Source organism: Pelobates fuscus, chromosome 1, assembly GCF_036172605.1.
Source record: "Pelobates fuscus isolate aPelFus1 chromosome 1, aPelFus1.pri, whole genome shotgun sequence".
NCBI classification, from domain to species: Eukaryota; Metazoa; Chordata; class Amphibia; order Anura; family Pelobatidae; genus Pelobates; species Pelobates fuscus.
This window is the reverse complement of record NC_086317.1, coordinates 461,417,564-461,441,004: the sequence shown is the minus strand read 5'-3', so window position 1 is coordinate 461,441,004 and position 23,441 is coordinate 461,417,564. Positions and strand designations below refer to the sequence as shown.

Below are 23,441 nucleotides of genomic sequence, written 5' to 3'. Positions count from 1 at the left end.
TATTTAATCCTGTTGCATGTAGTATAAGCTTCTGGGCGCACCTGAATCATGGCTCACATACATACTAAAACATTTTGTGGGCATCATGTTCACATACAGACATTAATTTTCATTCTGCTGGCATTTTTAGAAAATTCAATTTTCTAAGCTCTGGTTTCTTACATAAAAGCAGTATATTTGACCATTTATTTATAAGTCTAGAATATATGATAGCAAAAGATTATGTCTGCTTCTATGCGAGTATGGCAGACCCAAAGACCCTGTGAAGTGTCTAAAACTTTTTATAGCCCAGTTATTGCAAAAAGCATACATAAATAAAAAGAGAATACGTATATTTATATCAATTTATTTATTTTTTTTAAGTATAATTGAACAGCAGTCTATATGCTTAACTACGACTTAACTTTTGAGGAATTCTTATGCTATGACTTTTAAAGTAAGACAGACTCAATTTCAAAGTGGCTAAGTGCCCGCAGATTGACTATTGGGGATGATAATACAATTACATTTTATGTTTACATACTATTTGATATTTTGATTTTTTTTTCCCCCATGTTAAACTTTAGAGTATATTTGTTGAGGAAGTGTTACGGAACTTTGTGAATTCAATAAATGCAATAAAATATTGTTTAAATAGTTAAATGGCAAGTTAATGTGCTCATTTTCCAATGTACAATTTGACCATCCTGAAATGAACAAGCAATCTGATAAATTCTTACAGCACGCTAAAGAAAACAGGACCTGATGTGCAGGACTACTCCTGATCCTACAGTTTTCTGACATACATATTCCATAATACTGCATCAACTCCTAATATCTCTCAATCCAATGTCAGCATTATGTAGGATCTCCTAGCATCTGTTTGCTTTTACTTTTTATTGGAGAAATGCCACTTCAGAAGCAATGGCACAACTAGCAATTTGCCATTTGTTGTGCTACTGTCAAAAATATACTGAATTTTTTCATTTTCTTAATTTGTATTTTCGTTGAATGCAGGGTAGTGCTGGCATAGAACCATGGGAAAGATATATCTAGAATATAATGTGAATTCAAATTACCTAGGTGGCACCGATTGTCTGAAATTTCAGTGCTTACACTTCAATAGGGTTTACCGAGCTGCGATAAGAGGAAATGTCACCAGCGTAAACATCACAGTTCCGTTTTAACAAGTGATGTGTGTAATGCACTGGGTACCTCCTAAACGTCATGGAGATACATCAACCTCAAATTACAGATGTTAATGGCATATATTAAAATCTATTACTGTTAGCACAACTGGTGGAACAGGCAATTTATAATAGACTTGAAGGACAACTGTCACCTCAAAAGAATTGTTTTTATATAATAACCCACTCATTGAATTTTAAAAATTGTAAAAATTCAATGAGTGGAAATAAATCAATATATATATATATGAGTAAAAAGTAGTGTAAGCTGCACTTATGGTCTCCGTCTCCAGTTAAAACTTCAAGGCTTTATTGAGTATGTTTGATCCTGAGGAAAGTCCGAACGTAGGACTGAAACGTCAATCTATTTTAAATGAATACTCAATAAAGCCTTGATGTTTTAACTGGAAACCGTGAGTGCAGCTTACACTTCTTTTTACTTGAATATTTTTTTAGCCCTGGCTGGCACCCGGCACTTTACAATATTTTCAGCCTGTGTGCAAGGACGGTATTTGTATATAATAAATATATATATATATATATATATATATACACAAGAGTGCTGCACTCGCCTGAACATGCATACATTATAGGGGTGCTGCTGGGGCCAATTCATACAACATACAAGAGTTGTATATTTTATGAGATACGTATATAGTATATGTAAAACATATACTAAGTAATTTAGATAGATTTAAATGACGTCTATGTACAACAATAAAATGAAAGCCTTTATTATATGACAGGATCTATTAGCCATATACATACTTGCACCTTGACTCAGACAGTGTTTGAAAATTCTTCCTAACTTCACTCCTTAGATAGAAGTAGGGTAGACTATAGAGACCCAGTGTCAGTTGTTAGTTTTAAAGGGAATTGGTTCTTTAAATGGAATGACAGACAAAATCGATTTTACTAAAACTTCGAAAATGTATTAATATTATTATTTATGAATCGCCACCATATTCTGTGCTGTTGTACAATGAGCAGCGTATACATTGAAGTACATTTAAAAAAACTCAATCTGTGAAAACATTGTATATGAAATACGCTTTCTTTTTTCTTTCTTAAAAGCTAACATTTCTTGGTTCAAACTATTTATTTACATACGCAAACCTACTTCATAAATAATTTTAAAATACTCTACAGCGTACACAACTGTCTTGCGCACAGGATAATGAATATCCAGTCTCAGTGGAATACAGCCAGGTAATGACTGCTGCTTGACTGACGCATTATCCACTTAACAGCGTCATGCAGGCCACAAGGTGTGTCACTCTGTCTGATCTCAGGTATTGACAATGTTTCCACAGTCAGCTTTTACATATTGTTACAAAATCACTGTGACAAACAAGCATTTGAACTCAAGATGTTTATTAATATAATGAAAAAAATTATCTCTCTCTTTCTATCTATAGAGAGAGTGATATTTAAAACTTTCTAACAGATTGATAATAATTAATTCATTTTTATGTTATTTCAAAACCTATATCATTCCACGGTTCCATCATTGGTAGACTCTGAAAATGCTTATTTTATTGCAGCTTTACGTACAAAAAAAAAAGAATGCACTAAAATGTCTTTGTTCTTGTGCGTGTGTGTATGCGTGCATTTTTTGAATATTTATCGATGCTTGAAAAAAAGGCTAACACTCAACAGCCTCCATAAAAAGTAATTATACTGCACTAATGTTTTTCACTAACGAGGTTGCACACTTGGATTCTCGTAAATATTATTGAGTGAGAGTTCTATTTACTTTTGTATCCATCTCTGTGTCTTTCTATCATTACATGTGACTAAGTACCAGAGCAAGGTAATCTGCTAGAGTGCTCAGTCCCACCATATTTACATATATTGAACATGGGATTTTCTTTTGTGATGTAAACATAAATTGATTAGTAAATTGACAGATGATAAATACTGCGTATAGTACACTCTGCATAGAGCTACTGTGACTTGTGTATGTTACTGACTAGCATAATGACTAGTAACAATCAGATAGCATTCTAATTCCTGGACACTGTATCTCTATGTACGGCTATAGGGCCATGATTAATATATTATAAAATACAAAGGAACAATCACAAATTATGGGCCAAATAATAATGTAAACAGCAAACAGACACCTTGTCAGCAAAGATACAACATGTGTATCCATACTCCAATGTTGTTTCTGCCAAATGGTTTGTAATTAAATTGATGTAGACTTAAAACACACAGAAAAAAATAGCTCATTCTCTTTGTATAGGGAATACAGAAGTAACAGATAAATTGAAATCTCTTATGTTGTGACATTAATTACAGTTTACTGATGTCATCATCTTAAACTGACAGCGCTATTTCATGTGGTTCAATTTGGAACATTAAATCCATTTCCATGTGTAACTATGGGAGGTAACATATTATGAGGATGCAAAGCGAAAATCGTCCGGTGCCCCTTTTTAAGTCAAAGGGGCCCGCAAAACTCATTGAAAGGCAACAAAACAAAAATTCCAAGTATTGAGTTAATTATAAATATCGGATATAGGGGACTATTATAAATCTGGTGCTGTAGATTAAAATTCTCAACATGCTCATCCTACAAATAATCTAGAATATTGTAAAGCGCTACGGAATCCATTGGCGCTATATAAATGGCAATAATAATAATAAAAGAATAGTTTTCTATCTCCACACTGGGATAGGGGATTTTCATAACAAATTGCAATCATTGTTTAACCCCTTAAGGACCAAACTTCTGGAATAAAAGGGAATCATGACATGTCACACATGTCATGTGTCCTTAAGGGGTTAAATCAGCAGCAGGTAGTCTAGCGTTCTACCATTGTCAAACATCACGTTCTCTTGGGAGATACGAAATTCCTGCATGTCATATTACCAGAGAATATTTAATTCCAAAGCATATTATATTTCTAAAGTATAATACTACTGATCCCACACATCATCTGTTAGAAAAAAAAATTCTATTTATTGGTGCTTTCAAACCAGTAAGAAGATATTAACCCACATTTAGTGCAGAGTCTGGTTATTCCGAAACCTTTTTTATTATTTTTTTTTTATTTCAGATAACTTGCATGGTAGCAGAAATGTCTATAAGTCATGTATTGGAAAGAAACTGCCTTGTTCCAGCAATTCTTTAAACACACTGCAACGTAAAGGCTTTTAGCTATCGCACATTTGTCTCAATGCTTTGGCTTCGAAGAAAATTCAATAAACATAGGAGCTTTTTTTTTTTTTTTAACCCGTTGTTTATGACATCTAATCAACTGTGGTGAAAAATGCAGTGGCATTTCAACAGAACCATTTTGCCTAATCATTGGTTACCACTTAGAAATTATTTTTTTTATTGTGCTTCAAGCTGAAAGTGTGACACTCGATTTTCACGAATCCCATTAAGATAACTTAATAGATTTTAAAAAACACATGCATAGGATGTGGGAGTCGTCTAACAAATCGACCTCAGAAATGACGTGACCTTGACGATTCGCAATTGAAAAATAAGGATTGATTGGAAATTAATAAATTTCCTTGTGCAATTATTGATCTTTCTACAATACAATAATATTTCTTCAGTGATAAGATCCGTGATTAATAGCAGTATAAATGTCCACATTCAATGGATGGTATATCTTACATTATTTTGTTATTTTAAAGAACCAAGTCATTTCATATTCTAAATCGGTGAATAAGAGGAGGCACATATTCTGATAATCAAAGACAGGGACTGTGCATATTTTAATCCCCAAGGTAGACATATGTCCATCACTAGAGACTGACCACTAAAGAAAGACATTGCAATGCAAAGTGGTTGAAGGGACGTGGTGAAATTGACTGCTCAGCCTAATGAACTTTTCCAAGGCTAAAGTGGCTCTCCATGGTCCTGAACTTCAGGGCACAGGCTCTCTCATGTCGCTATGATGTAAACAGCACGCATCCCAAATTAAGGCTATTAAAACAAGCACTGCAGAGGTGATGCATAGTGTACACAATAAACACCAAGAACCTTGTACATTTCATTTTGAAACAAAAGCACAGTAATTGGGGACAATGACCTAAGCTTAGTAAATAGTTATTGAAATGGTCTATTAATTACATTGTTACTGTAGTATTTCCTATTAACAATGGGATATTAACAAGGGGATAATCTGTGTGCAAGCTATCACAGACATCAGCATTCCTAATACACACACCATGCTACAGAGCACATGGGGATTGCAGGACAGGGTAGGGTTTTATCACAATGAAACATGACATTCACTTCAATACCTTTTAGAAATGGACAGTATGGAGTGCACTCCGGTCAATGCATGCTCACAGGTTTGGAGAAGATGCAGCTGTTTGAGTGGCAGGAGAGCAGTGTGTCAGGAGAACCCGTAGAACGCTCTGTGGTCCTCGTTCTGTATGGAACCCTCAGCACATTGCTACAGTTCAGCTCTGCTGATCAGATATGGACCGATGGGGGAGGATCAGATAGCCAACACATATTGATGTCCTCTGCTAAGGCAAGTGAAAACAGTCCACCTGCTCAGTGCTGGACCCAGTTAGATCATCAGGCTAGTTGGGAAGTGGGTGAGTTTTCTCTTTAATCGCCTTAGTTATTTTTCCATATGGGTTCTGGAAACATAAAGTGTCCCTGGTGGCATCTCAGATTATCCTCTCTCTCTGAAAAGTGCTTGTTGCTCATGGCTGAGCTGTAGCTGCATCCCACCTCTGCTTCCAGCTACTAACCGAGCTGATGGAAAGGGGGGAGGGGGGCTTTGACTGGTTTTGGCAAGGATAAGGTTAACTTACTGTCAGCTGGAGATGGTCCATTCACTTTGTTTGAGAGGTGTGTGGTGGGGGTTGGGGTGGGGGTTAATCTTTATACCTTGCTCTCCATACTACACGTGCATTGGGAAGGATAATAAACAATGAACTAAGAACATGACGTGACTCCTAATACTCTGTGTGATGTTGGACTTGGCAAGCAGGGTCCTCCTATTTGGCCAAGTGGGTGATTTATGAGACTTTTCATAATGCCAGAGGACTTACGCCAAACACTGATTCCAAGGACACATTATCTTTTGCATACAAATATTAATAACTGGGTTTGGATAGGGCAGTCTGCTACCCAATACCTGTTGGGCTGCAGTGCTCATGTTATGGATTGTGGGAATTACAGTCCACTAACAGTTGGACGATTCTACACAAATAGCAGTTTGAGGTTATGTTCTAAAATTGTATCAATTAGCAGGAAGGTTCCACCGGTTTCTATGGTGATTGCACCACGTTTAGCACTTTATTTCAGAACTGACTCTTTGTACATAGCCCAGTGTGTGTATGACATAAATTTATAAAATTAATAAATAAATAAATAAATAAAAAAGACAATGAAATAAACTGATTCGGGGGGGGGGGGGGGGGGAGCTTTAAATTACACTATTATTTCACAACTATTACAAGAACTGATCAAAAGGGAACATGTACACTATTTACTTTGCAACAGTCATTTTTTTTTTTAATTATTATTATTATTATTTTTTTTAATTTAAAAATTATTTAATTACTGGTATAAACTGAGATATCAATTATTGCTCCTTAAAAACTTGGAGCCAAACATTTTTGTTAAACAAACAAAACAAAAAAAATGACAGTAAACTCATGAGTCAAAATAAGCAGTCACCCTTTCAATATGTGATCTTACCACGTTCCCCAGTTTATATTAATATGACTTCCTAGATGTGGCACATAATTTTATTTATTTACATAGGGTTCATATTTGAAGAGGGGTATATTTATTTTTATGCTTAATTGACATGAGAAAAAAACATCTTACCTTCCCAGTTAAACAGTTAATATGCAGCATGGACACACTAGCTATAGATCACATTTAACCCCTTAAGGACCAAACTTCTGGAATAAAAGGGAATCATGACATGTCACACATGTCATGTGTCCTTAAGGGGTTAAATATTCGGATATATCAATATTTCTGCTTCACCTGTTTCTGCATATTTTAACATGTGGTGAAAGGAGCAGTTAGTTCTCCCATGAGGGCAATGAATGAATGAATGAAAAGCAGTCTAGCAAGACACAAAGTGATTAATTGGTAGACATTACTGCACTGGGACATGCTGAATAGAAATGTCTTAGAATTAACCCCTCTCTACTGTCAAGAGAACATGGAGACAGATAACTACATGGGCTGTGTGTCTTTTTATGAGGACATCTTGTACCTGGATATATGTAATTATTCTCGTCCTACCTGCATTTATTGACAGGTATAACAGTGTGTGTTGATGAGCTCGGGGAGACATTGCGCATTCCTGTTGGGTATCTGAAGCACTACAATTGCTCACAATCACAGCTTCTCCCTCACACTAGACCTGCTCTAGAAAGCCACTCACCTGTATAGGCAGACCTTATATTACAATGTCTCAGCAGAGACTACTTGTTTGCAGTATAGATGGTGACAAGAGGTCTGAAGAGGGCGCTATCAGAGGTTCTTAAACAACTCTCTGCAAGGTCACAAAGAGGTGAGGGTGCAAATTACACCAGAAGCCCCCACCATGTCCAAGAAATAGTCTGGAAATCGACTTAACTTGGAGACAAAACGTGTTACTTAGTCAGGAGAGAGATTTAGACAGCAGCAGCAGCCTACCTTTCCAGGAGACAGACTCAGGACAGCTCAGTGTTCTTCACAGCAGACACATCCATCATAATCCAGGAGAACAATCAAGATCCATCGCTTGTAGGCAGAATCCCATGGCCCCAGGACCAAGGGCTGGTCATATCCAGAGCAGTGTGTGCTTTGCTAGGATACCAACAGTAACCTGTGAAGCAGCTGATCTGCAGATGAATGCAGGGCTTCTCAGTAGGGTGAGTGGATATATTTGGGAAAGAGGGGGAAGGGAACTTTGCAATTTGCTCTGATACAATAAAAATAGAAAAGAAGCCCCAATTACACAGTGCTTTGTGGAAATTACTTGATACAATGCACCTTTAGCCCCAAATAATGTCTGTGAGCTTCAGTTCCTCCAGATTCCAATTGCCTTCTGTGTTTCCAGTAGAAGACTTTAATATGGGGATAGCTTGCAACACTAATTACAATGAAAGTGCAGGGTGACTGGGTTTTATAAACTGTGCATGCAGAGATTTTCTGATCTTCCTATGAGATGAAGCAGGGATTTGTCAGCAACATCCCTTTAATCCTGGTTCAGATTTGCAGTAGCTTTTACTCCCATGTATAGAGATAGATGCACTTTTATTCTGTGCATGTGAGGCTTGCCTGCAGCAACACAGGAGATCATGCAGAGACAGGGGGGTGGGGAGAATGCAACCTGCATCGATCACTGACAGTAATACCAAGCATGCACATGAAGAATGCCTGGTTTGTTCACCCCCCCTCACATTTCTCTGTCTCCTTTGCATGTGCCAGATGCCTATGCCAGCTGGACCTCTCAGATTAAAGGCTAGAACAATGAAGCAATGAATGGCTTGCTAGTGTCAGCACATGATTCCTATTATTAACCTTTCTTATTGAGTCTATACTAGGCACAGCCACACTTAGCAAGTGCATGCTTCCCTACCTAGTCTTCTCAATTCGTATTGACCAATTCTTTATCTATTCCCCTTGATTGACAGAATTGAGATGTCAACCTCTTGGCATGTAAGTGGTTAAACACGTGAACTAAAATCAGGATCCACTGATTTTCCATTATTTAAGGGGCTGTTAATGTGCAATGAAAATAATCCAAACCACAACCATTAAGGTATTTAATATGCTTTTTAAGCAGGTTAGCCCCCTCTCCAAGGAGATGGATTAAAGCCTCCTTAAATAGGAGGGGGGATGGAAGCTGCCCCTTAGGACCAATACCGACTAATGGTAGTATTGCATTTAATACTTTAGGTCAAATCAGGATCAGCAATGATTTTAAAAGCACTACCTTCTTTAAAAAAAAAAAATAATAATATTTTTAAACATTATTTGTTCTCATGGCAACCGAATACTCAGCAGCTGACCCGTGTAATCTGTTACATCATGACAACACTGAGCTTAAAAATCTAGAACATGTTAATTCTTACCGCTTTGTTCTTAAAGATCAAATTTAAAGTTAAGTAATCTTTATTAACAGTGTAGCCGAAAAGAGATAGAACCTCACCCCCAACCAAAAACATTAAAAAAATAAAATTTTCAAATCAACAGCAGTGTGTCTGCAAACTATTTAGTACTATGGAAAGCAAATTTGAAACAAGAAAAACACAGGATGGTAAAAATTCAGTGAACAGGTAACACGTTGAGATGAATCATCCAAGATTCCACCGGGGGCCTGTATGATGCACATGGAATAGACTAGTGTCACTGAACCATGCAATACTAGCTGTTCCTCTATAGAATAGACACCATAAAGGGGCATATCAATAAATGGTAGATTTTTCGGAAATGGCAACTGGGTTACAAAGACTGTCCGACATTTTTTGCAAATCATTTTTTTTTTTATTAGCTTACAGCTATTCACAAGTTAGTTGATAGATCCACAATCCTATACATTGATCTATGAAGTGAAGAAAAACAGCATACCCTATTCTCTCACATTCTCAAATTGTGCCTTTATAAGTTCATCTCTCAGTGTTGTAGTTCATTCTATAGTATAACTCATCGACCTTTACTTACTACCTCCCAGGATCACTAATGTCATTTCATTGCATATTCCATTGTGTTTGTCATATAATTTTATTCCATATTACATCTAAGGATCACATATAGCATTTTATAATTTCGCATGTCATGTCATTTTATGTGTTGTGCCTGTGGACGCAGGGATGCATCAATGTGCAAGACTGTGTATGTGAATGAAGGAGTATGTTTGTAGTTAGAATGTCTGTATTTGTATGTTGCAAGTGTGTGTTTTTCTGCATGTTTTTTTTAACCTTCCTGTTGTGCACAGTTTCTTTTTTACAGTTTTTCCCTCCCACTGGTGGCTCTCTGTATCCCTCCATTCACGTCTTCCCATCTACCATACTAGTTTCTCTACTCCCATGTTTAGAGATACAAGACATTAAGGAAGCGGGCGTAATGAGAGGTGAAGAGAGAAGAAGACTGAAATTCAAGATTATTTGCTGATGTGGGATGACAGTCTCAAACATATGTCTTAATTTTCTCCTTGTGCATTGGACTTCTATTATTGTCATGTCGATGGAGAGTGTGGAGTGCACCCAGCATGGGTGGGGACCGGCTATTGTCTTCTTGAATCACTTGACCAGATACAAGTGGCTGTTGTAGACAGGAGAGGACAATAAATACCTACATATTCTGTATCTATTGTGCTCTTTGGTAATGGGGTGCTCCATGGACCACTTGTGTTACATTAAAATATACTTCCCATGTTCCTCCATCTTTTCCTCATCTTGAGAGTTCACCACCTGAACTCTCTCTCAATCTCTCCCCTTCTTGTGTCTCTTTCGCCACAAGTATATATTTTCATCATCTCCCGCTTCCGCCTTTTTCTCCTATTTCCTCCCACCTTTTACTTCCATCAATGTCCTGTTGTATTACCTTCACTCATCACCCTTGGATTCTCTTCCCAGTCACCTTGTGTCTTTCTTCTCTATTTCTCTCCTTATCCCTCTTATGCAAAGCAAAGATCCTGAGCTAAACTCATTGTAGAGTCCTGGACCACCCGGGTTTAGATCAGACAAAGAGGTTATGGCTCTCTGCTTGAGGTAATGAAGGCAGGGAGCTGTGCCAGGCAGACACCAAGTAAAAAGTAAATCCATTCTAAAACAGTTGGCTACATATAATGAGGGAGGATGCCCTATGGAATATCACAGATATTAGATCTTGCAAAGTCCTGCAACTCAGGTGAACCAGGGGGAAATCATTAAAAAGCAGTTTGAGATGTATTCTAACTTTGGCATCTTCTCTTAAAGGGAAACTCCAGTGCCAGGAGAACAATCCGTTTTCCTGGCACTGCAGGTCCCCTCTCCCTCCCACCTCCCAATCCCTGGTTGCTGAAGGGGTGAAAACACCTTCAGTGACTTACCAGAGGCAGCGACGATGTCCCACGTCGCTGCTTCTTCCTCCGCCGCTGCTCCTCCCAGTGATTGTGTAAGCCGGTGGGCGAGACTGATCCCGCCCACCGGCCGGGGAGACCTAATGCGCATGCGCGGCAATGCCACGCATGCGCATTAGAGCTCCCCATAGGAAAGCATTGAAAATGATTTTCAATGCTTTCCTATGGGGAAATGAGCGAAAATCTGTGCTAGAGACGCAGAAGTGCCCTCTAGTGGCTGTCCAGTAGACAGCCACTAGAGGTGGAGTTAACCCTGCAAGGTAATTATTGCAGTTTATAAAAAACTGCAATAATTACACTTGCAGGGTTAAGAGTAGTGGGAGTTGGCACCCAGACCACTCCAATGGGCAGAAGTGGTCTGGGTGCCTGGAGTGTCCCTTTAAACATTCGCAAGGCACCAACCAACTGACCACAACTTAAAGCATAAACCCTCTGCAAATTCCCATCTCACAGCAATACACAAAGACAAAGTTGGATTCTAATGAGCAAATTCTCATTAATTAGAATGAGAATTAGATTTTTGGCTAAACAAATAGGACATTGATGCCTTACGTTTGGCACTCCAGCTGTTATGCTTTGCGTCCAATGTTGTTAAATCCGTCATATGACTGAACTGGCATCCTTATAAATTATTCTCAACAGCCTTTGGTGCTCCAAAGATTTGCCATTAATGCCTAATTTGTCAGTCGTGTGAGTATTTACTAATATAGATTTTAGACTTATACTCAAACGCGTTCCAGCTGGTGCAAACAGACCGGGTGTATTGGTTCATTCAGAAGTAGTTTAAGATGAATTGGATTCATATAAACTAGCTGAAACCTATTTGTAAACAAGTCTAGTCAATTTCACTATGAACTATGGTATGTGCCGCCCAGGTAAACTGTCAGTCTAAGAGCTTGTTGCCAAGACAAAATAAGACCCCTGTTAATAGATGAAAGTCAGCGCAGGACTTAGGCCTTCAGATGCCCTGTGCAAAAAATATTTACAGCGCCCCCTCTGGCCACACCCCTCCCTTTTCACACAACCTCCATTACCTCCAACAATTTAAAAGCTCCTATTCTTATTAACCACAAAACAAAGAGACTTAATTAAAGTATTTTTTTAGTCAATGGTATTAAATTTGTAAGTGGAAGGGGGGCAATAATACATTCCCTGGTGGTCCGATGGGTTCCTGGTGCAGCCAGCAGTCTATGGTGGAGCGCATGGAGCAGACATGTAAATTGCTCCTTCTGGTCCGGTGCTCTGTGAGGGAGTCAAAGTGCAGTTGATGAGATTCCCATCTGTCAACCTCACAGAGTGTCAGAACTGCGAGTGACTGCGTTCCACCAAAAACCACTAGGGAATCTGCAGCTTGCATTTTTCCTAGGACAAGCAGCAGTATCAACGGATACTTTGGCCCACACCACCGGGCAGAGCACACTATCAGACATCCCTGTTGCCATGTCACCCTGTGCGACCACACAGCTCACACACCCCAAAGGCAAGTCCTGGTTAAAGTGAAGTGAATAGGGATGTGTCAGATTTAGGTTCCAATTATTCTTTAATCCCTTTACTACGGATGTTGTTATTCACTACAGACCAGATTTTGCATTGGTAAACAAACTCTGGTGAAAATGACATCATTTGACTGCAAAGGTAACTCTGATTTTTCGGAAAGCCAAATATGGTTGCAATTCAAACTGACCAAGCAAATCTGCAGCAATCATTTGGATACTGGATTCAGTGTCCAGATTAAAATCAGTGCTATCAGATCCAAATCCTATGCAACGTATAGGATTCAGAAGATTCACAAAACACTGGTTGTATTAAGATTCGGTACCAAATTCATCCAATTCATCCAGCACGATGCACATTTGCAAATTATGTATCACTTGCAGCACTAGCAGCCAACAGGCACATAGTTAAATATCCTTGGTAGTGCGAAGGTTAAATATGTGTCAGCTGATTAGCTCTTGTGAGTCAGCCACCATATTAAATAAAAAACATATAAAATTAAATAAAAAACATGTAAATAAAAAAAACATATAAAGCTTATTGGGTCAATAAGAAAGAAGATTACCCCCAGGTATTAGGTCATTTCCCCCTCTCTATTATTATGGTAAGGAGTTAGATAGAGTTAATTAATTTTAACAGAAGGAATTCAGGGATCCTAATCAGTGAGAGATGGTAAAGGGGGGCACTATAAGAACCTCCCTTATAGTAATGTGGGGGTCTTATTGACAACTATGGGCTTTTTACCTACTCATTTTTAAACTGTTTCATGTCATGGCTGTCACAGGATTAACCCTTAAACTGCCGATAGCTAATTATTTGCCTGGTTGCTGCTAACATCTGGACCTGGAAATGAAGCTGAAATGTTAACAAAATTCAGGCCCATTTGGAGCCTGATTTGCAAAACCCAGACAATTAAGAATAGCCCCATACACAGACAAATGGTTTTGCCCCATTTCTATGGACTTTATGGAATAATCCTGTTAGTTATTCCATTTATACACAAACATTATGAATATGGCATAGCTTGCACATAAACATAGGCCAAGAAACTACACTGCTCAAAAAAATAAAGGGAACACAAAAATAACACATCCTAGATCTGAATGAATTAAATATTCTTCTGAAATACTTTGTTCTTTACATAGTTGAATGTGCTGACAACAAAATCACACAAAAATTTTAAAATGGAAATCAAATTTTTCAACCCATGGAGGTCTGGATTTGGAGTCACACTCAAAATTAAAGTGGAAAAACACACTACAGGCTGATCCAACTTTGATGTAATGTCCTTAAAACAAGTCAAAATGAGGTTCAGTAGTGTGTGTGGCCTCCACGTGCCTGTATGACCTCCCTACAACGTCTGTGCATGCTCCTGATGAGGTGGCGGATGGTCTCCTGAGGGATCTTCTATTAGACCTGAACTAAAGCATCTGCCAACTCCTGGACAGTCTGTGGTGCAACGTGACATTTGTGGATGGAGCGAGACATGATGTCCCAGATGTGCTCAATTGGATTCAGGTCTGGGGAACGGGCGGGCCAGTCCATAGCATCAATGCCTTCGTCTTGCAGGAACTTCTGACACACTCCAGCCACATGAGGTCTAGCATTGTCTTGCATTAGGAGGAACCCAGGGCCAACCGCACCAGCATATGATCTCACAAGGGGTCTGAGGATCTCATCTCGGTACCTAATGGCAGTCAGGCTACCTCTGGCAAGCACATGGAGGGCTGGGGGCCCCCATAGAAATGCCACCCCACACCATTACTGACCCACTGCCAAAGCGGTCATGCTGGAGGATGTTGCAGGCAGCAGAACGTTCTCCATGGCATCTCCAGACTCTGTCACATCTGTCACGTGCTCAGTGTGAACCTGCTTTCATCTGTGAAGAGCACAGGGTGCCAGTGGCGAATTTGCCAATCTTGGTGTTCTCTGGCAAATGCCAAACGTCCTGCACGGTGTTGGGCTGTAAGCACAACCCCCACCTGTGGACGTCTGGCCATCATACCACCCTCATGGAGTCTGCTTCTGACCGTTTGAGCAGACACATGCACATTTGTGGCCTGCCGGAGGTCATTTTGCAGGGCTCCTGTTCCTCCTTGCACAAAGGTGGAGGTAGCTTTCCTGCTGCTGGGTTGTTGCCCCCCTGCCTATAATTTCCACCTGTTGTCTATCCCATTTGCACAACAGCATGTGAAATTGATTGTCACTCAGTGTTGCTTCCTAAGTGGACAGTTTGATTTCACAGAAGTGTGATTGACTTGGAGTTACATTGTGTTGTTTAAGTGTTCCCTTTATTTTTTTGAGCAGTGTATTTAGCATAGAGAGTGCTAATTAAGGATCAGAGGGGAGGGGAGAGTAAACGTATTACAGTGTAGAATGGTATCTTGCAATTCTTTTGACAAATTCAACAAACCTAGTATAAAAGTAAAATTAGATCTGCAGGAATATTAAAAACAAAACGATAACTAGAAGTGCCATATACAGGGAGTGCAGAATTATTAGGCAAGTTGTATTTTTGAGGATTAATTTTATTATTGAACAACAACCATGTTCTCAATGAACCCAAAAAACTCATTAATATCAGAGCTGAATATTTTTGGAAGTAGTTTTTAGTTTGTTTTTAGTTATAGCTATTTTAGGGGGATATCTGTGTGTGCAGGTGACTATTACTGTGCATAATTATTAGGCAACTTAACAAAAAACAAATATATACCCATTTCAATTATTTATTTTTACCAGTGAAACCAATATAACATCTCAACATTCACAAATATACATTTCTGACATTCAAAAACAAAACAAAAACAAATCAGTGACCAATATAGCCACCTTTCTTTGCAAGGACACTCAAAAACCTGCCATTCATGGATTCTGTCAGTGTTTTGATCTGTTCACCATCAACATTGCGTGCAGCAGCAACCACAGCCTCCCAGACACTGTTCAGAGAGGTGTACTGTTTTCCCTCCTTGTAAATATCACATTTGATGATGGACCACAGGTTCTCAATGGGGTTCAGATCAGCTGAACAAGGAGGCCATGTCATTAGATTTTCTTCTTTTATACCCTTTCTTGCCAGCCACGCTGTGGAGTACTTGGACGCGTGTGATGGAGCATTGTCCTGCATGAAAATCATGTTTCTTGAAGGATGCAGACTTCTTCCTGTACCACTGCTTGAAGAAGGTGTCTTCCAGAAGGTGTCTTCCAGAAGCAGTAGGACTGGGAGTTGAGCTTGACTCCATCCTCAACCCGAAAAGGCCCCACAAGCTCATCTTTGATGATACCAGCCCAAACCAGTACTCCACCTCCACCTTGCTGGCGTCTGAGTCGGACTGGAGCTCTCTGCCCTTTACCAATCCAGCCACGGGCCCATCCATCTGGCCCATCAAGACTCACTCTCATTTCATCAGTCCATAAAACCTTAGAAAAATCAGTCTTGAGATATTTCGGGGCCCAGTCTTGACGTTTCAGCTTGTGTGTCTTGTTCAGTGGTGGTCGTCTTTCAGCCTTTCTTACCTTGGCCATGTCTCTGAGTATTGCACACCTTGTGCTTTTGGGCACTCCAGTGATGTTGCAGCTCTGAAATATGGCCAAACTGGTGGCAAGTGGCATCTTGGCAGCTGCACGCTTGACTTTTCTCAGTTCATGGGCAGTTATTTTGCGCCTTGGTTTTTCCACACGCTTCTTGCGGCCCTGTTGACTATTTTGAATGAAACGCTTGATTGTTCGATGATCACGCTTCAGAAGCTTTTCAATTTTAAGAGTGCTGCATCCCTCTGCAAGATATCTCACTATTTTTCACTTTTCTGAGCCTGTCAAGTCCTTCTTTTATTATTAATTCTTTATTTTTGTTGTGCACGTAATAACAAAAGCATGTTTGCAATGCCACAACAGCAGTTACAAGCGATTTAAAAAGCGGTTTACATGTTAACATTTGCATGGCATTTGGGAAAAAGGCACAATTTTTTTATGTGTACGGAAGCTTAATACATGCTAACTTTGTATGTCTGTTGTGGTGGTTCACATTGTGATCGTCAAGCATGAGACTCTAAACATACAAGGAATATGTACCAATAATTAATAACTGGTAAACTTTGTTTAGCTAGCAAGAGTACCCTGTTTAAATGGCTTAACGCAAGTATTATCAAGAGTGACAGACAGGTTGTCAGGGAAATAGTTAAAGGCATTTTTTTTTTTGAGGATAAACAGTAGCGTATATCACCCCAGATAGCTCCCAGTGTATACGGGTAACCCATTAGAGGAATGGCAGTGTGAGAATTTGCATTATCCCCTGGGACATGTCAGCTAATGGTAAGGGCATTGTTAGGCTATATCAAAGGCAAAGCAAATAGGAAGTCCGATGGGAACCAAATATTTAGAGGTATAACTTGGGATGAGAGGCTCATCGTGTTGGTCATCCTATCCCTGTTACCGGAAAGTTAGTGTCCCAGATTGTTTGGCTTCTCATGCTGTCAGCAAAGGGTAACTGCTTAAGGTCTCCGGTCAGCAGGTGTTCTCCCCTCATCTCTCCGTCCCTGCATGTTTCTCTCTTCGTGGTGCTGGCGTTGTGTCGCTTCTGAGCTTTGCGGCAGGATGCTTTTGCTGCTGTGCGCCGTTTAGGCCATCTCCGCCATCTCAGGTATTTGGGGCCTGTAGGTCGCTTGGGGGAGCAGGAGAGTGGTTCAGTAGGAGCCTTGAAGGGATCAGGAGGGATCAGCATGCTCTCCAACTGCCTCCAAAAGGCATCAAAGATAGCTTCTAGGCGTTGGTGGGTCTCGTGTATCTCCCTGTCAGGAGTCTGGGTGCACGTGGCGTCCGCCATGTTAGGTGGTGTTCCGTCTTGCGCTCCGATGTTTGCGGCTCTGCCCTGGCTCCCCAATAGGGCTTGGGAGCCATCAGGGTGGGGACCGGGATCACCCCCGCCGGTCCAAGGGGGGGGTTGCGGGGTGTCCGCTTGTAGCCGTCGGGCACCGGGTAGCTCCAGTCTGGGAGATCGGCCGCCTCTCCCGTCCGGCGCACGCCAGGCCGCATGCTCTTGCGGGTCTGTTTAACTGACTGCTGTCTGTTCACGGGCCGCATCACCGGTACACCGTGAGGATTGAGGGCTGGTGAGTCGCTTAGCTTCCTTCTTTGGGGTTGTTTGTGGTCTAGAAATGCCTTAGTAGTCATCCTTATGGAGGAGCTCCAGCAAGGCACGTCTTCCCTCCATTACAGTCAGGCCCCGCCCCCCGTCAAGTCCTTCTTTTGACCCATTTTGCCAAAGGAAAGGAAGTTGCCTAATAATTATGCACACCTGATATAGGGTGTTGATGTCATTAGACCACACCCCTTCTCATTACAGAGATGCACATCACCTAATATGCTTAATTGGTAGTAGGCTTTCGAGCCTATACAGCTTGGAGTAAGACAACATGCATAAAGAGGATGATGTGGTCAAAATACTCATTTGCCTAATAAATCTGCACTCCCTGTATATACCTATACATTAGTAAAAAATAAAAAAGCAAAGAAGTTTTTTTAATTAAAAAATGTTACTGAAATGTAAAAATAATGTAATTATGTAGGTAAAAAAGCCTCTTACAGTAAATACAGTTACTTAGCTAAAACCAGGCATCTGTATTATATAGGGCAGTTTGAGTTGGTATTGCTGCTGTCTCTGTAATTTGTGTCTCGACTGCCGTGAAGACTAAAATTGAAGTCAAGGTAAAACTAAAGTTGGGGATTAAAATAAATGTTTGCATTGCATTTTCAAACCAAGTCTTGCTCACGTGCCTATGAATTTGGAAGGGAATTGTTTAACTAACCCCTGGATATTATTTGCTCTGGAAATAGAGATTACTAATTTTTGCTTATGGTTTTCAAATGTCTACATATTTGTGCAGATTCAAATGATACCTTCCTCTTGCACATCTTCAGCCCGGAGAGGATAAAATCGAACAATTCTATGTTGGTCTGAAAGGAGGTGCAAGGAATTCCTAATGGCTGAATTGCCAGCAAAGATCTCTGTTCCCTCCGTTCTCCAATTCATATGCTCAGCTGTTGCAGACAAACGCCTCCAGGTTTCAATGACGATTTCCTGACAGTTTCTGTCTCTATATGCATTCGCCATGAGGAATCAGGAAAAACTAGTGCTTGCTGTAATACAGGTCTCTTGCTTCCCCTGTAGGCCTCTAAGTATGAAATGGACTACAGAGTAGTCCAGATCCTAGAGACATGTGCAAGTAACGGACTCCCTGGTTCTGATTTTGCTGCACCTGTGAATCTAATGTAGACTTATTCAATGTACTAAAATATTCTGTGCTATCTAGATCAGGTATAGTAATTGGCATTTTATTCCCCTTGGTTTGGCAGGGCTTTTTAGGCATAGCGTAACAATTATTATTGTGTGCACCAGCTGCACCAGGTAGAAATCAGCCAGACGTCCGCATGATTGAAGTGCCCGAGGCTGTAACCAGACTGTTCGCGGAATACAAATACATTGTATGTTATATTACTGTACGAGCAAATTGAGGAACACTCTGTGTTTTTCTTGTGCTAACATTTAAAATGTTCGTGTTCTAAAAAAAAATAAAAAATTAATACCCAAAAGAAAGCAGACAAGCAGATGTACAGCCTTGTGTAGGTCTATATGCTCTGGTTGTTACGAGTATTTGTATGTATCAATACACTGTCAGGTATTATTTTTTTTACACTATTTATAAATATAAATGAGAGAACATCATAGTAGGCATCTTATTGGAATCATTGAAATGCTCCCTTAACAAACATAATCTCCTAATGTACTATTGCTAAAGAACAGGGGAAAAATAAAATATAAAATAAAAAAAATACTGCTCTGTAAACTGTAATAATTTGATATAGAACTAATGTCTTGGAAAAGTAAAAATACTGTGGAATGTCAGGGTAACGTTAGAGGAGATAAGATCAGTGGTGTATTTAGGATTTGTGCTGCCCTTGGCAGGAGGTTGCTCGGATCCCCCACCCCCAAATTTTAATTTCCCCCTCCCCTTCCTGTCAAGGTCGCACTTTGACTGACAGACAGTCACTCACTGACCAACATACACACCCACTCACTGACAAACAATGGCATACACACACTCACTGATTTGACACACTGATAGACAGACACACACTGACAGACACACACTCACTGACCGACACACAGACTCACACTCACTGACAGACTCACACAATCACTGACAGACTCACACTCACTGACCGACACACACACACATACAGACACACACACGCAAATTATTATTTTATTTTAATTTAAATCTACCCAGCCTCCCTGGGAGAGCTGGATTGGATCACTTACCTTTCCAGTGGGGCTGCTCGGCGGGCAGGCAAGGGGCGGACAGGCTGAGTAGGTGGCGAGGGAGCTCTAATTTTCCTGCTTAGCTCCCTTGGGCACCGCTTAGTGATGCCGGGAGCCGGAGTGACATCATATTCAGACTCCCGGCTTCATTAAGCGCCGTGCGAGGGAGCTGAGCAGGAAGAGCTCAGGTGAGCATTCTCATTTAAAAATTTATTTTGGAAAAAGATAATATATGTTATTAATATATATACACACACACACACACACACACACACATTTTCTCAAGTTTTACAAACTTAATCTAACCATTGTAATGGAAGGTGAATGATCACCTTTTAGGAATTAGAAAGAAAACACAAACATACACTTATTTTATGTTGAACAGTGTATTGACTGGTTTTTGCTAGGATTGAGCTGTTTTGACTTCAATAGAATCCCATCTGGTCTGCTTTACGTAGAAGAAAAACACAAATTAATTCATGACTAAGCATTCACATTGAAGCATCAATCAAGACTTCATCCACTCTTCAAGAATTTGATGGGCCAGCCACTTTAAGAACGGCTTTTGGGTATCTTAAGGTATCTCATATTTAGAATGAATTCCACATATTATGTGTATAAATAGTTTTTATTGTGTTTTAATGTATTAAAATTGACAGTAACATGTCCAGGATTTAATGATAGTACAAAGAATGATTGTAGCTTAATTACTGACAGACTCATACATGTTCATTATTTAGAGCATTTGTTACAAATAGAGATACGTCTTTGAAATGCACACCATTGTGAGTGACTAATAATATATAATACAAAGATTTTACTTCAAATGAAACAAATACTATTCTATTTGTTTCTTCCTGAGAGCTTCACAAATTACAGAACAGAAGGCGTAACAATAAGAATTAAATTTCAATAGGAAGCCATCAACATAATATAATACATTATAATAAATAATATATACAACATAACTTAATAATCAAACACTTGACTGTCAGAGTTATTTACTAAAGTGAACTTTAAATTCAAGGAAATTGGCCTTACATTTTAAATTCACTTTTAATTCAGTTAACTCAGTTATAACCCTGTAAATTAAGAAAAATCACCATGAGGTGAACTGACAATGAGACTTGTAAAGATCTTTGTGGTATACCCAAGGGTGACTATCCATGTTTAGAGGTATGTTCATGAAGATTTGTCCTCAACTCTCTCTTTGAGAAGCATTTGAGTGGAATTAATTAGGAATGTAAGTTTTTGGTCAAAAATCCTTATTTCCTGCAGAGGTCATGCCTTCGGCTAATGAAAGATACATTGTTATATGCATTAAAAACATCCCGTTTTAAACACACGTTGAGAATTGTTGAGAAGTTAATTTCTAACATTAGGCAAAAATAGCCAAACTGAACATATAACGGACTATGGTGAATACCCCTGAGAGTTTCCATTTAAGTTTTAAAAAACAGTTCTAAGTAGTTGACCGAAGTCAACTCTTTGTCTCATTCTTTCCCAGCCCCTTTGTGTATCTTTCTTCTTCCAACCCCAACAAAGTGGCTTGGGGGGGGGACACATAAAGGGGCTGAAGGGGGATAAAGAAAAACACAGAGGTGCTAGATTAAAAAAAAAGAGACACACAGAGATGCTGGGGGTAGAAAGACACAAAGGGGTTGGAAGAAGAAAGATACACAAAGGGGCTGGGAAAGAATGAGACAAAGAGGGATTGAGAAGAAAGAGACAGAGGTGCTGGGAAAAGGGGAACAAGACACACACAAGGGTGCTGGGGGAAGGGGAGCAAGAGACACACATAGGAGCTGGAGAAGGGGAGAAATAGACAAAGGGGCTGAGGCTGACAGACACACAAAAGGGGCTTGGGAGAGAAAGACACACAGAGGGACTTGAGAAACATAGAAACATAGAATGTGACGGCAGATAAGAACCATTCGGCCCATCTAGCCTGCACAATTTTCTAAATACTTTCATTAGTCCCTGGCCTTATCTTATAGTTAGTATAGCCTTATGCCTATCCCATGCATGCTTAAACTCCTTTACTGTGTTAACCTCTACTACGTCAGCTGGAAGGCTATCCCATGCATCCACTACCCTCTCAGTAAATTTTCTTATTTTAAATATAGTCTCCTCCTTTACTGTGTTGATTCCCTTAATGTATTTAAATGTTTATCATATCATATAGAAGAGTAAAAATAGACACACAACATTTATGGAAAGAAGTAGGAGATGCACAAAGGGGTGGGTTGTAAAAGACACAAAGGGGAAAAATTAGGGGATAAGATATACTAATGTGGGTAAGACAATCAAAAGAGGTGATAAAAGACACAAAAGTGTGCAAGAAAATCAAAATGGGAATTAATAGAAACACAGGTGAAGTTGCATTTTTTGCGGGAGACGGGGAGGGAGAAGCATCTTTGCCTGTGTCTCCTACTCTCTCTGTAACTCAGTTCTGTAGCTCAGGAGAAGAAAAAGTGGAATGATAAGTCATTTATATATAATGTATATTAATGTGTATATTGATAATATATATAGACTGTAATTATGCCTATAATATTTACATATATTAATATGCATGTATACATTTATAATACAGACATTTTATTAATATATAGCATATACGTCATGAACACATGTTGGCTCAGTCTTGTTGCTAGGTACACGCTTGTCAAAGTAAAGAGCACGTTCATAGAATTTCAAAAGAAACAAGATAACTTAATTTTTTATAGTTGCGCAACAGCATACATTAACTTCCTTAATATGTCAAGGTAGTTGGACTGAAACATTGACTATATGCAAATGTGGTCTGCTTAAAATAAATCCACACGTTCTTTCACGTTGGAGTAATAGCTTTTAGTTTCCAATTTTAAGTTATTTTTTTCCTCTTCTATATCTGAACACTATGTTGGCGTGGCGCATTGTTGGGTTGGTCTAGAATATTTTTTCCTGGGCTGCGTTTAGTTGCCAGTCCAGCCCTGACTTTAACCCTGTGTGCTCGGAGCCAATAGTTACATAGTTACATAGTTACATAGCTGAAAAGAGACTTGCGTCCATCAAGTTCAGCCTTCCTCACATATGTTTTTTGCTGTTGATCCAAAAGAAGGCAAAAAAAAAACCCAGTTTGAAGCACTTCCAATTTTGCAACAAGCTAGGAAAAAAATTCCTTGCCCAGAATGGCAGGCAGATTTATCCTTGGATCAAGCAGTTATTACCCTACATTGAACGATTATATCCTTGAATATTCTGTTTTTGCAAGTATGCATCTAGTAGCTGTTTGAACATCTGTATGGACTCTGATAAAACCACTTCTTCAGGCAGAGAATTCCAGATCCTGATTGTTCTTACAGTAAAAAAACCTTTCCTTTGCCTTAGACGAAATCTTCTTTCTTCTAGTCTAAACGCATGACCTCGTGT

The 23,441-nt window shown here is 39.5% G+C and overlaps 1 protein-coding gene across 7 annotated transcripts in view; it reads right to left on the bottom strand.

The window, feature by feature from the left end:
- Window positions 1-8,421, bottom strand: part of GRM5 (glutamate metabotropic receptor 5) — a 321,020-nt gene extending 312,599 nt beyond the window's left edge. For 6 of the 7 annotated variants that reach the window (XM_063430898.1, XM_063430865.1, XM_063430883.1 and 3 more), the window contains exon 1: window positions 5,433-5,908. The gene's annotated coding sequence lies outside the window, so the exon portion shown is untranslated. Of the gene's footprint in view, window positions 1-5,432; window positions 5,909-7,806 lie in introns of those variants that run through there. The other variant, XM_063430874.1, reaches the window with a different exon arrangement.
- Between the last annotated feature and the right edge of the window lie 15,020 nt (window positions 8,422-23,441).